At 48.8% G+C, this 18,417-nt stretch overlaps 1 protein-coding gene across 1 annotated transcript in view; it reads left to right on the plus strand.

Annotated features, from left to right (window-relative positions):
* Positions 1–18,417, plus strand: part of LOC122805259 — a 142,972-nt gene that overhangs the window by 85,684 nt on the left and 38,871 nt on the right. The gene's annotated exons all lie outside the window — the stretch shown is intronic.

The raw sequence follows: 18,417 nt of genomic DNA on the forward strand, positions 1-18,417 counted from the left end.
TTTAGAATTTGCCTTATATGGTGATTTTCCTTCTGGGAAAGATCCACAGGAAGTCATGTGATGACTGTGGAAGTATTTAATGTGAATGAACTTCCAGTTCATGTTTTTTGCCTTGAAAAAGCTCGCAAGTGGTCAAGTGAAAGCGCTTGGAAGAGACTGTGATTTTAACTTTGCCTTGTCATATTAAAGGATCTTATTGGAGACCTAGCAGCTGATTGATTTCTTCTACTGCTTATTTTGAAAGCCTTTGTGTACCTGCTTCCGGGTCCTGTGGTGCCAAGTGGTTTGCATTCGTGGTTTGCTTTTGCAAGACTTAACATGATAAAAATGCATTGGTACCTGGAATCTGTATGGCCACAACATAAACACCCCCTAACAATTCAGTTTCTAGTTTTGGGGTTTGTTCATAGGCATAAAATTAGACCCTCTTAGTAACAGCCTGCATATCATTGCTGGAGCCTTCCTGTGTCCTGACAGAGTGCTCTTCAAACTATCTGGAGATATACAAAGCTAAGTATATTTTTCTGGCACTTCAGAGTTGTGTACTGTTAATTGTTGCTTGACTAATTTTATATCATTGCTGGCTGACCAGAGTTGTGCACTGTTATTTTTGCTTCACTGTATAGTTTTTCAGATCTCTGCCGAAGTTGTTTTTAGTCATTTTTAATTTAATTGCATTTTTTTAAACTGTTTGGTCTAACATTGCTACATACTCAAGTGTGCTAGCTTGCACTGCATTTGAATTGTTTTTACTGCTGTCTTAGCTACTTTTCTGTATATAAAAAAAAATCTAAGCCTCTTTCCTACCTTTTGTGTAACTAGTGTAGTCCAGATTCAGATTTGCTGTATCCAGGACTGTATGTAAGCTTCTGAGCCCCCCCAAGCTTTCTGTGTTGGAGGGAAGCCTTCTAGCTTATCAGTGGGAGTGGTAAGCACTAGGTAACCTATCTACCACATAAGGAGTGGTTCTGGCCCAGAAATTGTAGTTATTGGCCGTTTGGGCAGTTTTTCCATCCTCTCTCAACTTTCTGATTTAAAAGCCCACATTTGCACTTGTTTCCCCCCTTTCCTGTGACTAGATTAGTCCAGATACAGATTCTTAGTTTTAGCACTTGAATTTGCTTATTCGTGATCAGCACTTGTTCAGAACTTGTTGCAAGCACTAAATAAGCTACTGATTAATACAACACTCAACCTTCCTCATTAGCTAGAGGAAAATAATTTTGGTACTTACTTTCCTCACTTGCTTAGAGAAAAACAGATCTTGTACTCACTTTCCTCACTTATCTAGAGGAAAATAGTTTTTTATTCAGGCATGTCCAAGGGTCAGCTCCCAATGTTCTCTCCTGTCTATCTGATGAATCTGGGCATCTTGGGGCAATGTAGAAATTGCCTCATGTACACAGACATCCCTCTCCTCCTACCACCCAACACTACAACCTGTGAGAGATGCAGTTATCTAGCCAAACTGGAGGTAAAGCTCTCTCCAACCAAGACTGAACTTGACAGTCAAGAGGAGAAGGTAAACCCTTGCACCACACCACACTCATCACATAGTCTCACTAAGTCTGCACTACCAAAATCCACACATAGGAACACAAAAACATTCACAGAGGCTCTCAATAATAATCTGCTCAAGCAACAGAGACCTCCAAAGCAGAAATGCAAGCAACCTCCACCCCCCCAACACAACCCAAATGACACATAGCCCGCAAACTCAGTGTGCCACTCAATCACAGCCAATAAGGCAAAACAACTTACCCAACACACTAATCATAGGTGGCGCTATAGTCAAGAATACTGATGTCCCACTCACCAGGCTAAACAAGGAGAAGGTTACTGTCAGCTGCCTGTCGGGTGCCAGGATCCGCCACATAACCCACGCACTCAGGTCACTCCACAGCAAGTACAAATATGACTCTGTCATTGTCCATGTTGGTATGAACGACCTGAGATGTACCTCCCTGGACTACATGAAAAGAGACATGAAAGAGCTCTCCGATCTTGTAGCCCAGGCAGGTATGACCCTAGCCCTGAGTAGCATTCTGCCATCACCCAGAATGATATCGCAGTACAAGGACAAAATGATTGACTTCAACAATTGGCTAAGCTTCTGGTTTCATTTTAAAGGGATTCAGTATCTGTCTGCCTGGGGTGACATGTTCGACAGACCATGATGCTTTGCCGGAGATGGCCTGCAACTGTCACCCCTGGGATTCCGGATACTAGCTAAGGTTCTTGCCGCCCCTATAGTGCCTTTTTTTAGGCAAGGTTCAAATGACAAATTCACCACCGTAACAGGAACAGGCAAGCAAAAACTGAGGGTGATGCTACTCAATGCTAGAAGTCTAAATCTCAAAATGCACACACTCAAGGCACTCCTTATAATGGAGAACATCGATATCTGTGCAGTGACTGAGACCTGGTTCAAGGCTCCAGAGAGCACCCCTGCACTACCAGGCTATAACTCTGGAACGGAACACCATAGGTGGAGGTGTGTCCATATTCATTAAGGATATCCACACCTCCAGGCTAGTTGCTCAGCATAATGCATCCGAGGTTATCCAAGTGCAACTAACTCTGGGCAAAACTGCAATCCAAATTGTAGCTTGCTACAGATCCCCCACCATGCCCCAGGATTCCCACTCCTCTTTTGTTGATGTACTGGAAAATATTAGGGTTCAACTAAACACCCTAATAATGGGGGATTTCAACTACCCCACCATTAACTGGGAAAACTACTCATGTACCAACTCCTTTGCTCAACACTTTTTGGAATTCATAAACTCCAATGCCCTGGATCAACTTATCCACACCCCCACCAGGGGCAACAATATCCTAGATCTAGTCATTACCAACATGAGTGACCGGTGTTCCACACCTGAAGTCATCGCCTCATTGGTCCGATCCAACCATAAGCTAATCACCCTAGATATCCACATCCTGCCCCCACCCCCCATTAAGGAAACCACGGTAAAAAATTTCTCCAAAGCCAATTTCATGCTTCTTAATTCAGAAGTGGTGAACTTCATGACACCCATGCAGATGGACAATACAGTTATGACTACTGAATCCTACACAATTGCATTTTATAAGCACTTACACAAGTGCATGGATCGTGCTATCCCAAACAGAACCAAGAAGCTGTCCTCCAAAAAAAGGAAGCGAATCTGGTGGTCCCCTGCCATAAACAAACTGTACAACAGAAGGAAAAAAATGTTGCAAAAGAGAGTAAAATCCCATGAGTGGAGGAGCTCAGTAAGAAGCTGCGATCCCTGATAAAATCCTCCAATGCTAGTTACGAAAATAAAATCACCACTGATTCTAAAGACAACCACAAAGCATTCTATAGCTATGTCAAGAATCTCAATGGCAACACTCAGATCTGCTCTGAGTTACAGCACAATGGCACTAAATATACAGACCCAACTGATATTGCCAACATCCTGGCAGATAGGGTCAGTGCTAACTTTACCCCCCTCTCACCCCCTAAAGGGCCCATCTCTATACCGGAAGAATGCAGAGTTCCTGTAATCATGGCTGCACAGGTAAAAATTACACTCTCCAAAGCCAAGAACACAGCATCCATGGGACCAGACAACATCCCAGGCTGCGTTCTACACGAACTACAGAACGAACTGGAACCCCACCCTAAGTACCATGTTCAATCATAGCCTCACCTCAGGCTTTGTGCCTGCTGAATGGCACACAGTGACGGTTATCCCACTCCACAAGGGGGAAGCCACCACGGACCCCGGGAACTACCTCCCCATTAGCCTGACCAGTCTGGTCTGCAAGGCCATGGAACGTATAATCATGGAGCTTATAAACAAAGACATTGATAATCTCCAAACTCTGGACCCCACCCAGTTCGGGTTTGTAAAAGGCAGATCATGTCTCCTAAACCTGATAAACTTCTTTGAAGCGGTCACCAAAGCCATAGACGAGGGTAAGGTGGTTCACACAGCCTATCTAGATCTTGCCAAGGCTTTTGACATCATCCCCCACTCTGGAAATATAGATAAACTCACTAAACTAGGTATAAATCCCCATGTCACAAGATGGGTTGCCAACTTTCTCACTGAGAGAACCCACACTGTGAATGTAGCAGACTCCAAATCTGACTTCAGACCAATGACAAGTGGAGTACCACAGGGTTCAGTCATGGGTCCTCTCCTGTTTGGTATTTACTTCTCTGAAGTACAGGCTAACACAGAAGGTCTTTGGCTAATGAAGTTCGCAGATGACTGCAAACTAGGAGCCATAATCAAAACTCCTAACAATGTGCACATCCTACAAAAGGGCCTCACTGAGACAGATGCTTGGTGTCAAAGCCATGGCCTCAAGCATAATGCCAAAAAGTGCATTGTCATCCCCTCTTGTAAAAACTCTGTACCCATGAACTACAATATAGGCAGTAGTATACTTAACACCGAAAGTGTGATAAGAGACCTTGGGACACAGGTGGACAGTAGTCTCTCCTTTGATAATCACATCGCCACAGTAGTCAGGAAATCCTTCTACGTGACACACCTCATCACAAAAGGTTTCTCAGCTAGAAAAAAAGAGATCATTGCTCCCCTCTACTCATCACTCATTAGACCCATTATAGAGTACAACACCCCTTTTGGTATGTACCTCACAAGACATCTACAGCAACCGGAAAGGCAGCAGAAATACCTCACAAAGAGGATTACCAGCCTCAAATAGATGTCCTACGCAGGCCGTCTCAAAAAAAACTCCAGCTTTACTCCATTGCATATCGCCTACACAGAGGTAATCTCTGCCTAACATACAAAACTATGTCAAACCCAAAGTTGTTGGACATGCTCCACTTAAAAAAATCTCAATCCCTCCAAGCTACACGCTCTAGGGACCTAAACCTTGTCACCACAATAAACAGAACATGCTGGAGGGATAGATTCCTGTCCCAGAGACTTCCCATACTCTGGAATAAACTACCTATCTATATCAAACAAAGCTCCTCATTAGCACTCTTCAAGAAAAATCTTGATGATTGGATGGGAAATAGGAAATTCACACCGGGGATCACTTCTGTGGCTCTGCTCAACAGTGGCACAGGAAAATAATTTTCTTGGATGGCAAAAGCCAGGGTACCTTTTTGGCTGGACCAATAGCCTGTTTGTAATTTATTTATTTATTTTTTTTTTTGGAGAGACCTTATTTTTCAAAATTTCAGTCTCTGATTCTTCCCAGCTCCAGCACAATTGTTTACTACTGATGCCGCAGACTTTCCTTAGGTAGCAGTGTTTACGACGATAAAAGTTAAAATAGAAAAGACAGACCAAATCACATAATAGTAAAAGAGTTAGTAACACTTATAAATGTTCTAAGCAGGAAAGACAGACCAAATCATATAAAAATAAAAGAGATATTGGCACTTATAAATGTTCTCATCAATCTCATAATTTTGGTGCCTGGGACTTTTACAGATGTTTACAAAGTACTTAGTAATGATGAGGTACATAAACAAGGGGGGACCAGTTCTTACCATCTACATAGATTAACCCTGGTAGCCTTTTTAGCTTTTTAGCACAATTTCTTTTTATAGGCATCCTACATACCATCAGAGCAAAACTATGTGGCATATAAGTTGAGCAGGACCAAGACATTCCCTCTGTAATGGAAACTGTATCAGAGGGTCTTCCAAGATTTGATCTACTGTGGGGGACACCTAAAATAGTTTTTTGTTTTGCCTCCATTATTAATTATCAGTTGGCAAAATTGTTCCTCAGGTCCACATCCTTGATGCTGTTTCTTTTCCTTGGACGGGAATTTTCCTGTGTGCTTTTCCACCCTTTCCAATATTTTCCATGGTCATTCTGAAGATTTATAAGGACTCTCCAAAGATCATTGTGGTGACTCCCTTATGGCCCAGGCAACAGTGGTTCTCTGTTATTTTTGGAATGGTTAGTGTGAATTACCTACTCTACTCACAAGACCAGGAGTGTATGATACATCCCAACCGTAACAACTGCAGCTGACTTCCTAGATGATAGGGTTTTAATATTTATTAGATACGTTTTTCTGAGGACGTGAAACAGATGATGTTATGTGATCCTATCTCGCCTACATTCTGTACTGATGGGTTCGGAGCCGATCCTCGGCTCCGACTCGGCACGCTATGCAATAGAGCGAAGTCTCTAATTGGCTGAGCTATTCTATATCCCAGGATGCACCACCACCAATTCCCCAGATCTCGTTTGCCGCTTACACAGCAAAGACATGGTCTCGAGCTTGGCTGAGCTAAGTGCTTTCTTTATTAGAATTTTCTGTCAGGAATTTTCTTAAACTTAACCAAAAAGCTGTTTTAACAGCTGTCGTTGTGTATGAGTGAGTTTTCTGAACTTTTTTGTGGTAAAAAATTGTTTTTTCAGGGAAAGGTTTCCGTTTAAGTTAGAGGGGCCTTCCCCTCGTGCGTGAGTAGCCTTTTTGTGTAGTGTTTGTGAGGTGATCAAGTTCCCGTTTTTAGTTAGAGGGTTCTTTGCCCTCCTGTTGTGTGACCAATACCCTTTGGTTAACTTATATTTTACTGTAAGTGTGTTTGTTCTGATTATTCAGTTTTCCTGTGTTTTTTTCCTAACTGTTTGGCATTATGTCAAAAGAGCACAGACCCTCTGGATTTAAAAAATGCACTAGAAGCAATTACAAAATGTCTATAACGGACGATCACTCCCTTTGCGTGTACTGTTTAGGACCCAAACACCTTCAGGAGTCTTGTAGTGTGTGTCACGCTTTTTCCTCTCAAGTCCTCCAAGAGAGGAAAAATAAATTGATTTTAAAGGGACTTATTAAGCCTACTTTTGAAGAGGCCTTATCTTCCTCTTCTTCTTCCTCTAAGAAAAAGAAATCGTCGGCTCCGACCAGCCCGTCGGAACCGACACAAAGAAATCTAGGCAGGCTTCTCCATTGGCTCCATGGACTTCGGAGCCGAGGGCGGAACGGTCTGCCTCGATGCCTCCAGCCTCGACTCCTCTGGCTTCGGAGCCGATGGATGGAGCTTCGAGAGGCAGATCACCTTCATCGGCTCCGCTGATTTCGGAGCCGATGAGGGTTGTCCGCTCAGACTCTTCCCCTTCGGCGCCGAAGTCCTCTTCGGCACCGAGGGAAATTACAATGGAGTCTCCTTCGGCACCGATTTTGATCGAGACAATTCGGAGCCGGTCCCCCAGTCCTTCGGAGCCGGTGGAGAAGTCTAGTCGGACCCGTTCGATCTCCTCCCGATCTTCCAAGATGTCAGATTCGGACATTGACAGGGTGCTCCAAAGGCTGTTTCAGTCTCCAGTCTTCAAAAAGTTAGTTTCGGCTCCAGCCCAGTTGGCTTCGGAGCCGATGGTCCACCCTTTAGCCTTGGTTCCTCCTCCAACAGCCTCGGCACCGTTGGAGTCGGTGCTGGTGGAGCCGATGGAGGTGTCCGGGTCGGCTCCGACCCTTACTCCTACTCCGGCCTTTGGGTCGAAGTTCGCACGGACCTCTTCGGTCGGCCCCGGGGGTGACGCTTCGGGACCAATGTTTTCGGTTCCGAGCCTCTCTCTCGGTGCGTCGGCTGCGGGAGTGCCATCTGCTGTTATGGCTTTGGGGGTCGGGCCTTCCCAGGATTCTGGGGGTCCGGCCTTTAGAGCCATGAGGAGTGCTTTGGCCAAATCTTCTTTGGCTACCTCCACCGTCTCCCCGGCACCTTCCCTAGGCATGGAGACTGGGTCCTTTGTAGTCCCCCTGTCTCAAGACAGCGGAGCCCTGGGGCCTGAGGTCACCCCATTGGGGTCCCTCTTCCTGGAGGTCCCTCTGAAGAGTCTTGGAGGAACCCCAAGAAAAAAACAGTGCAAGAGGAAGCACGTCGACTCCCCTGACGAGTCTATCACCTCCAACACCGATCTTGATGATGCGGAAGGGTCCCCCAAGTTGTCCTCGGATGATGTCTCCTTTGCGGACATCCTGGAAGTCCTCAAGCAACGAGGTGGCTGGCAGACCAAACCCCCTTCCTCTGACGAGTCGGTGTTCCTCAAGGCCTTCGGGGCTCAGCCCTCCGCCTCCTGGGTGTCTCCGCTCTTCGATGAGCTCCTGGATTTGATCTCTCGAAGGGCGTGGGAACATCCAGATTTTGTGGAACCGGTGCCTGCTCGCCCTAACAAATTTTTGTCAGCGCCCCCGGAAAAGAAATTTCTCACCAAGGGTGTGGCTGTAGATGCTATGGTGGTGGCATCTGCTACCAAGCAAGATGTGGCAGAGGCTTCGACGTCCGTCCATCCCCCTAATAACGAGTCTAGGAGCATGGACCGGTACGGGAAGCGCACCCTTTCTTCAGTGGCCTTTACATTAAGGTCTCTGAATTACCTCACGCACTTCACTAGACTTCAGAGGGACCTGATCAAGGAACTCTCAGATACCCTCTCTGGTAACCTGCCTGAGCAGTTAGCCCAGACAGTTAGATCTCAGTTGGCTACCCTGTCGTCGATATCGAACTCGTCCATGAGGCTCATTTCGTATGCAGCCGAGGGGGCGAGTAGAGCGGCGGGTACGGGTGTTGCTCTACGGAGACAAGCCTGGCTCCGCCTGTGTCATTTTGCGGAGGCCTTCAAGTCTTCCTTTGCCGACGCTCCCTTTGATGGGTCCTCTTTGTTTGGACCCAAGGTAAAGGACACCTTGACCCGCTGTGAACAAGAGGGTAAAACTTTGACTGCCGTAGGAGCATGGTTTTCCTCTCCCTTTCGGCCTTATCCCAAGGCTAAAAGAGGAGGGAAAATGTGGATCTGAAGTAAGAGATTCATTTGTCTGCAACCTGTGGGTTATGGATCCGACATCGGATCCGAACCTGCATGGTTTACCAGCTATGGATCCAAGCTCTCAGCTCCTCCCCTCACCCATAATGCCCTGCTCTCCCTACATGACCTCAGATCTTGTTTGCCGCGCTGGTGACCAGATTTGTGTTCCTAAGCTCTTCAGCTAAGTGCAGTTTTCTAGTCTTTACAGTGTTTAAATTGTAATTTTGTGTGAAAGTTGTGAAAAAGTTTAGGTTTCCCTATTACTTGATTATACTTTTTAGTGTTTTAAATTTATTTTTACTTTCCCTCCCCTCGCTGGTAGCGTAGTGTGTGTTTGGGCCTGTGTGTGCTTTAGTTACTTTTGCTTTTACCCTAGTTTAAGTAACTTTTTTTGTGTACTTTGGGATGTCTGAACAACCCAAAGCAGTGTTTTCTAAGTGCTCCGAGTGTGGCCATAAGCTTTCCCCGGCTGATGGCCACACTCGGTGCGTTAGATGCCTTGGGGTTGAACACCTCACTTCTGGATGTTCCATTTGTGCAGGGTTCAACCCCAGGGCATTGAAGGAGCGGAGGTCCAAGCTTGTCTTGGCGGGTCTTTTGCCACCGGACTCGGCTCCGGCCTCCGCTCCTTCGGGGGTAACCGTTTCTACGATTGTCCCCTCTCCAGCTCCCCCTCCTCCTCCTGGGACTCAACCTCCCTGTAGTGGTTCGGAGGAGAGGGAAGCTAGAAAGAAGGACTGGAGGGAGAAGCACCATAAGCGGCGGGCCGAGACCTCTGTTTCGGCCCCGCCAGCCAAGCGGCTTCTCCCGGCCTCCTTGTCTGCTGGCTCTCCCTCCTCGGCTCCGGTCTCCTGTGTGTTTTCACGGGACCTGAGGAGGAGGAGACCTGATCTCCGTCGAGGCTATCCAGGAGGCACTCTAGGCCTACCTCAGTAGCCTCGTCGAGATCAACCTATAGCCTGTCAGACGCTGATCTGGACGGATGATGAGAAGGTTCATCCAGGCCCAGATGCAGATGGGAGTGCTCTTGCCTTCCCTCTGGGGGAGCTCGACCCCTTTTTTCAAGCCAATTGCTCCTTCTCCGACCCGCTACCGGGTTCGGAGCAGTTGGAGCCGAGCAGCCGGGCCGGGGTGGGTCGGCGCCGATAGTACTTGGTGCCGGATCCGACCCTGCCCTCGAGTGCCGGATCCGACCTCGGAGCCTGGATCCGAGCTTTGGATCCGGGGATCAGTGCTCCTTCGGCCCGTCTGTGTCGGGCGCACTGTCCCTTCAGATCCGAGTGCTTGGCGCGGCTCCGATCCACTCCTCGGATCCGAGGGGAGCCGATTGTCGGATCCGTTGGTCGAGGTCGGCTCCCTTCGCTTTTGATGTAGTGGAGAGGGCCCTGTTGAGGTCTCCGGACCCCGGCACTTGCTTCGGCTCCGTCCCGCGCTCCATCTGCACTGGGTCAGGCTTCCACCATCCGGCCCTTGGGACAGCCCGCTCCTTTGCCCCAAGCTGTTCCCCTGGAACAGGTCACTGTTTGAGGAGTCCTCTGACAGCCCCGGAGGATGTTCCCGCAAACATACGTGCAAAGGAGGCACATTGACTCTCCCGAGTCTCTCACAGAAGACATGGATTTGGAGGAAGGGGAAGGCTCCCCAAGGTCACCCCCCGAGGATGTCTCATTTGGAGACATCATGGAAATGCTCCGCATAAGGGGGGGGTGGTCTGCCCCCAAGTCTTCCTCGGACGAGTCCGTGTTCTTGGAGGCATTTGAAGCGGGCCCGTCTACCTCTTGGGTGTCCCTCCTGCTGACCCCTGGTGGACCTCATTACCACCAGGGCGTGGAAGGAACCGGACACCGTGGAGCCAATCCCAAAAGGCCCGACCGTATTCTCAGTCCCCAGCTGACCGTGCCCATTGGAGTAAGGGGCCTCCGGTAGATGCCATGTTGGCGGCGGCCACCAAGAGGGAACTTGCTCAGGAGAGTCCCTCAGTCCATCCCCCGAGCAAGGAGTCTCGGATGATGGACCGCTTGGGGAAGTGGATGTTTAGTTCAGCGACCTTCTCTGTGAGGGCGCTGAACTATCTGGCACACGTGATTAGGATGCAGCACGATCTTATAAAAGAATACGCTGCATCCCCCCAGAGTCCATGTCGGAGTAGGACAAAGTGCTGCACTCCACCCGCATGGCCACTCTCAGGTCCGTCACTAATACCTCTATGCGGCTACTGTCCCATGCTACGGAAGGTGCCGCTAGAGCCGCAGGGGCAGGCCTAGTTACTAGACGTCAGGCCTGGCTCTGTCATTGCGATTTCTCAGAGCCCTTCAAGGCGTCATTTGCGAACGCCCCCTTCGATGGTTCTGCCCTCTTTGGCAAAACTGTTCGCGACACTTTGACCCAGAGCGAGAAGGACGGGAAGACGCTGTCTGCCGTCGAATCCGCTTCTCTGCACCCCAGAGGCCCTATTCTAGGAACCAAAAGGGTCAGAAGAAGATGTGGTTCCGAAGTTGCAGCAATCCCAGCCTGCTCCGGACAACCAGTCCTTCCGTGGCAGAGGAGGACAGGGAGGACGCCCTAGGGGCAGAGGGGCTCCTAGGAACTTCGGGTCCAGAGAACCCTTCTCTGAACGGCCCGCAGCAGCCCTGAGGGGTTGCCCGGCTGCTCCACTCTGGAGGCAGTCGGAGGACGTTGAGCACCTAGCGGCATGGGAGTCCATAACATCAGACCGCTGGGTTCTCCAGATTATATCCAGAGGATACCGTATCCCCTTTCTTCACTTGCCAAAATTGAAGTCCCTCCCCGACGTTCCACCCGGTCAGTGGGAGGCCGCTTTGGCAGAAATTGGCCATCTGCTAAAGAAAAGAGCCATCCAGCCCGTCCCCCCAGACCAGATCGGATCAGGGTTCTACTCCAGGTTCTTTTTAGTGCCAAAAAAGACGGGGGATCTAAGACCAATTTTAGACCTTTCACTCTTGAACCTGGCAGTTCCCAAGGAGAAGTTCCGAATGGTCACGTTGCAGTCTATTCTCCCCCTTCTGGGAGAAAATCACTGGATGTGCTCCATAGACCTCAAGGATGCGTACTACCACATACTAATGGACAGGCGCTCCAGGAGGTTTCTCCGCTTCCGGCTGGGAGCCAGTCACTACCAATTCCGGGTCCTTCCCTTTGGTCTCACCACAGCCCCCAGGGTGTTCACCAAAGTATTAGCAGTGGTAGCGGCCCACCTGAGGCTTCAGGGGGTGCAGGTCTTTCCTTACCTGGACGACTGGCTTCTCACCACCCCAACAAGGCATCTACTTCTCTTGGCGCGAGACTCCTTTCTCCATCTTGCTCCACGCCTGGGCATCACGATAAACACAAAAAAATCCAACCTAGCACCCAATCAGCTCATAGATTTTATAGGTGCCAGGTTAGACACGAGGAGACTGAGAGCCTTCCTCACAGCGGACAGAGTGCAAAGCCTACAGCTCCAGGTGCGGGCCATTCTCCACTCAAATTCATTCGGCGGAGTTGGTCCTGAGGGCCCTAGGGTCCATGGCAGCAGCGATTGCTTCTTCCTCTCGCCAGGTTCAATATGCGTATCCTTCAATGGACTCTCATGGTTCAGTGGTCGTATCTTGCTCTTCCTATGCATCATCCCATTGCGATCAGCAAAGCGTGCAGGCGGTCCCTCCTGTGGTGGCTACACTCTCCAGATCTCCACGGAGGCCGCCCCTTTTGTGCCTCTCCCCCTCTCGCCACGGTGACCACGGACGCCTCCCGCCTCGGGTGGGGGGGGCATTTTGCAGGCTGGACGGTCCAAGGCACGTGGGACGATTCAGAGACCTTGCTGCATATCAATGTCCTAGAGATGAGAGCAGTGCTCTTAGCATTGCTAGCACTTCAGGCCTTTCTTCCCTTGGGAACAATTGCGATTCAATCGGACAACATGTCTGTTGTCTGGTATATCAACAAACAGGGAGGAACCAGGTCTTACCCCCTTTGTCGAGAAGCCATGAGAGGGTGGGAATGGGCAATCTCCACCAACCGCTTTCTTATAGCAACGCATATTCCGGGTCGGTCCAACATCCTGGCGGACAAACTCAGTCGCACCATTCTCACCCCCTACGAGTGGTCTCTCAATACTCAGGTAGCGGAATGCATCTTCGCACAGTGGGGAACTCCTTGTTGTGATCTTTTTGTGTCTCCCTCAAACACCAAATGCGACAGTTTTTTCGCCCTGATACCCCCTCCCGGAGGTTCTCCAAGAGACGCTCTGGTGCATGCTTGGCCACCCGGTCTTATTTATGCTTATCCCCCTTTGCCTCTGATGCTCCAAGTTCTTCAGAAAGCCTCTCGGTTGGGGTGCAGAATGATCCTCATTGCTCCCTTTTGGCCTCGACAGATCTGGTTCCCCTTCCTAAGGTCTCACTCAGTGAATCCTCCTTGGATTCTAGATCCCATTCCGGATCTGATTTCTCATCCATCCCATCTATCTCCTCTGAACCTGGACAACCTCAAGCTGACCACTTGGCTGCTCCAGTTCCACTCCTGATCAGGACTCCCGGTATTTCGTCCCCTGTTAAGGCCATCCTGGTGGCAGCTCACAAGCCATCCACTAGGAAAGTCTACCGTAGCAAGTGGAAGCGGTTCTCTTTGTGGGCGGAATGGCAAGGCCTAAACCCCTTCACAGTTCCTCTCCCTTTGGTGCTTGACTTCTTAACCACTCTTTTTAATGATGGTGCCAGCAGTTCCACGGTCAAAGTACAGCTTGCAGCGATTTCTCATTATCACATTGGTCATGACTCCAGTCCACTGATGTCTGCCAAATTGTGTAAGATTTTCCTTAAAGGTACCTTTCTTCTCAGGCCCCCTATAAAGCAAGCGGTTCCTCCTTGGGGCCTTTCCTTAGTTCTTCAGGGCTTGACCGCTCCCCCCTTCAAACCTGCGGCTACTGTAGATCTGAAATTCTTATCTTTCCAGACTGCCTTCTTAGTAGCCATTACTTTGGCCAAGAGAGTCTCAGAGCTTCAAGCATTATCAGCTAAACCTCCGTACTTGGTCTTTCATCCGGACCGTGTTTTCCTCAGGACCAACCCGTCCTTTCTTCCTAAGGTAGCTTCTGAAGCAAACATTAATCAATCCATTAACCTCCCTGTTTTCTTCCCCAAATATCAAAACAAGGGTGAGTACAAGCTTCACTCCTTAGACGTTCACAGGCAACTTAGATTTTATCTAAACAGGACTGCTGGTCATAGGCAATCCGACCAGTTGTTCATTTCCTTTGCTAAATTTAATTTGGGCAAGCCAATTTCCAAAGTCTCATTATCTCGCTGGATTTCACAATGTATCTTACTAGCTTATCAAGCTTCGGGAAGGCCCGCACCGGAGGGTGTACATGCCCATTCAACCCGGTCAGTCTCTACCTCGGCCGCCTTTAAGGCTAGGATTCCTCTAGATGATATTTGTGCAGCAGCCACGTGGGCTTCATCTCATACTTTTATTTCCCACTACAAGTTGGATCTTGCATCTAGAGGTAGAGCATCCTTTGGCTCCGCGGTGCTCCGGAATATCCTTCCATGATGGCCGCCCAAGATTTAGGTAGCTGGGGACTCTGTCCCACAGGTTGCAGACAAATGAATCTCCTACTTCAGATTTAGAAGTTATGTACTCACCATAACGTTCCATCTGAGTAGATGTATTCATTTGTCTGCAACCATCCCGCCCTCCTATCCCCCTGGCCTTTCAGTTTCCTGCATATGTTGTGATACCCTTTTCAGGGTGTTTATGCTGTTGGCAAACTTGATCTGAGGTCATGTAGGGAGAGCAGGGCATTATGGGTGAGGGGAGGAGCTGAGAGCTTGGATCCATAGCTGGTAAACCATGCCGGTTCGGATCCGATGTCGGATCCATAACCCACAGGTTGCAGACAAATGAATACACCTACTCAGATGGAACGTTATGGTGAGTACATAACTTCTAATTCCATAAATCTCAGAAGAATTACCCCTCACAGCAGGACGATCCCCCCTCTAGAGGCAGAGGAGGGGGAAATTTTTCCGGAAGACGCCGTCCCAGAGGCGGCAGAGGCCCCCGCAACACTGGAGACCGCGAGTCCTTTCATGGCTCTTCAACCTCTCAGCATCCCTGAAGGATTGCCTGACTGTGCAGCTCCAGAGCCAGTCGGGGGTCGTTTTTTCGAGGCACCTAAAGGCCTGGGAGAGTATCACTCAGGACCAATGGGTGCTCCGAATCATCACCGGAGGTTACGTCATCCCCTTTTCACACACCCTCCTCCATCCAGGAAAATCCCGGACCCCCCACCCAGTCAACGGGATATTGCAGCCATCGGAATTTCAAAGCTGCTTCAAAAAGGAGTCATCCAACCGGTCCCCGTAGACCAGACCGGATTAGGGACTTACTCAAGATTCTTTTTAGTGCCAAAAAAGACCAGGGACTTGAGGCCCATTTTGGATCTTAGCAACCTGAATCGATCAGTCAAGAAGTCCAAGTTCCGGATGGTCACCTTACAATCTATTCTCCCGCTACTGGAGAAAGGTGTTTGGATGTGCTGCATAGATCTCAAGGACGCCTATTATCACATTCTGGTAGATCAGGCGTCCAGGAGACATCTGTGCTTCAGCCTGGGAGACAGTCTTTTCCAGTTCTGCGCACTGCCCTTTGGTCTCACCACAGCCCCCAGGGTGTTCACCAAATGTTTGGCAGTGGTGACTGCTCACCTGAGGAGTCTAGGATTCCAGGTGTTTCCGTATCTAGACGACTGGCTCCTAACTGCCACCTCCAGGCATCTACTATTACAGAACCTAGCAGCCACTATATCTCTAGGAACCTCCCTAGGAATCACCTTCAATTGGGCAAAGTCTGTGTTGCTGCCATCTCAGCTTATACGGTTTATTGGGGTAGACATAGACTCAAGGCAAATGCGGGTCTATCTTCTTACAGAGAGAATAGAAACATTACAATCTCAAGTCCGAGCATTGCTCCTCAAACACCGAGCCCCAGCAAGGATGGTCCTACAACTGTTGGGTTCCATGTCGGCTACCATTCTCCTGGTTCCCTTAGCAAGATTACACATGAGGATTCTCCAGTGGCTCCTGTCGGTCCAGTGGTCATATCAGGAACTTCCTCTCAGTCACCAAATTATAATTACGAAGACGTGCAAACAGGACCTCTGTTGGTGGCTTATCTCGTCCAACCTGGATCAGGGGCGACCTTTCGTTCCTCCTCCTCCATTGGCCACTTTGACTACGGACGCCTCCCAGACGGGGTGGGGGGGACATTACCTGGGCAGGTCAGTTCAAGGCAAGTGGCATCCCGGCGAGACTTCCCTACACATCAACATACTGGAAATGAGGGCAGTGCTTCTGTCGCTCCAAGCACTACACTGCTACCTCCCCCAAGGTATGATTGCCGTTCAGTCCGACAACATGTCAGTAGTCTGGTACCTGAACAAGCAGGGAGGGACCAGGTCCTACCCTCTTTGCAGAGAGGCCATGAGAGTATGGAATTGGGCTGGTGCAACCGACCGTTTCTTGGTAGCAGCACATATTCCGGGGAGATCCAATGTGATAGCCGACAGACTGAGCAGAACCATTCTCTTCCCGCACGAGTGGTCTCTGAACGACAGAGTAGCATCTCAGATCTTCAGAAGATGGGGAACTCCTTGTTGCGACCTCTTTGCAACCCCCCTCAACATGAAATGTCTACGGTTCTTTTCTCTTACCCCGAGTCTGGGGAGATTTCCCAAGGACGCCCTAGTCCAAGCTTGGCCCACCGGCTTACTGTACGCCTTTCCTCCGGTTCCCCTTCTCCCCAGGGTGATCCAGAAGGTGATTCACTTGCAGTGCAAGATGATTTTAGTTGCCCCATACTGGCCTCGTCAAGTCTGGCTGCCATTTCTTTGGAAATACGCACTGGACAGTCCATGGTTCCTGGACCAGCTTCCAGATCTCTTGATCCACCAGTCGGGACAGCTTCACCAGTCCCTTCACTCACTGAAGTTAACAGCTTGGCTCCTCCACTTCCGACTATAGTCAGGAACCAGGTTTTAGACTCAGAAGTTATACATATCTTGTCCTCAGCCCACAAGAATTCGACTAAGAAAATGTATAATAGTAAATGGAAGAGATTCGCCATTTGGGCCCAACTCCAGGGTTTAGATCCCATTACTGCCCCGGTGGCGGACGTTTTGAAATTCTTAGCTTCCCTATTCAATCAAGGTTCTTCAGTCTCTACCATTAAGGTTCAATTAGCAGCTATTTCTATTTTTCATGCAAGTATAGACCCACCTTTGATGAGCAATAAGTTGTGTAAAGCCTTCATGAAAGGTGCTGGGCTGCTACGTCCTCCAGTTTCTCATCCTGCTCCACCATGGGATCTCAATTTCGTATTAGGTGCCTTGACATCTTCCCCCTTCGAACCGGCAGCAACTTCTGACTTGAAATTTCTTTCCTGGAAGACGGCTTTTTTGGTGGCAATTATCAAACCGCTGTACCTGGTTTTTCACAAGGATAGAGTATCCCTTAGGCCTAATCCATCTTTTGTTCCCAAAGTTTGTTCGAGTTTCTGTCTTCAACAGTCTTTGGAACTTCCAGTTTTCTTCCCCAATTACTCAGACAGAGCAGAATATATCTTCCATTCATTGGATGTCCACAGGCAATTGCGTTTCTACTTAGATAGGACGCACCAAACACGAAAAACAGATCAGTTGTTTGTGTCCTTTTCAGACAATAAATTGGGCAAAGCCGTCACGAAGGTCACTATTGCCAAGTGGATCAGAGACTGTATCAGTCATATTTATTTTCTTTCTAATAGAGAGCTTACAACCACTGTGAAAGCTCACTCTACAAGAGCTATGGCTACTTCAACAGCATTCCAAGCTAAGCTTGCCATTAGTGACATTTGTGCTGCGGCTACCTGGTCCTCTCCTCACACCTTTATTTCTCATTACAAATTGGATGTGGCATCTCGGGGGCGAGCTTCCTTCGGTTCCACAGTTCTCAGGAGTGTTTTCCAGTGAGCCACCCAGGAATCAGGTGCTAGGGACGCTGTCCCATCAGTACAGAATATAGGCGAGATAGAATCACATAACATCTTTTAGTTATGTACTTACCATAACTTTAGATGTTTGGGATCCATCTCGCCTACATTCCTAATACCCACCCTCCTTCCCCCTGCCTTGGAGATCAGAAGAGACCGGACGGTTCGAGTTCGACCGTTTCATCTTGAAACATCTGGCAATGTTATATCAGCAGTGCATGTGTGGGTGCATGTGTGTGGACAAACAAGATCTGGGGAATTGGTGGTGGTGCATCCTGGGATATAGAATAGCTCAGCCAATTAGAGACTTCGCTCTATTGCATAGCGTGCCGAGTCGGAGCCGAGGATCGGCTCCGAACCCATCAGTACAGAATGTAGGCAAGATGGATCCCAAACATCTAAAGTTATGGTAAGTACATAACTAAAAGTTAACAGAGACAGGAAAACCTGCTGTATATTGTCCATCAAAAGAACCAGCACCCATTCATGGCTAGTATTTCTCTAATTCTGCTTTATTTATGTGAGTTACTACCATATGGCCTGGCTTAGTTCTCAGTCAAAGTTCATTTTTCAGCCATTTCAGCATGTCTGTCTATGGAACCCC

This window comes from Protopterus annectens, chromosome 1.part0 (assembly GCF_019279795.1).
Source record: "Protopterus annectens isolate FY-2018-M chromosome 1.part0, PAN1.0, whole genome shotgun sequence".
Classification (NCBI taxonomy): Eukaryota; Metazoa; Chordata; order Ceratodontiformes; family Protopteridae; genus Protopterus; species Protopterus annectens.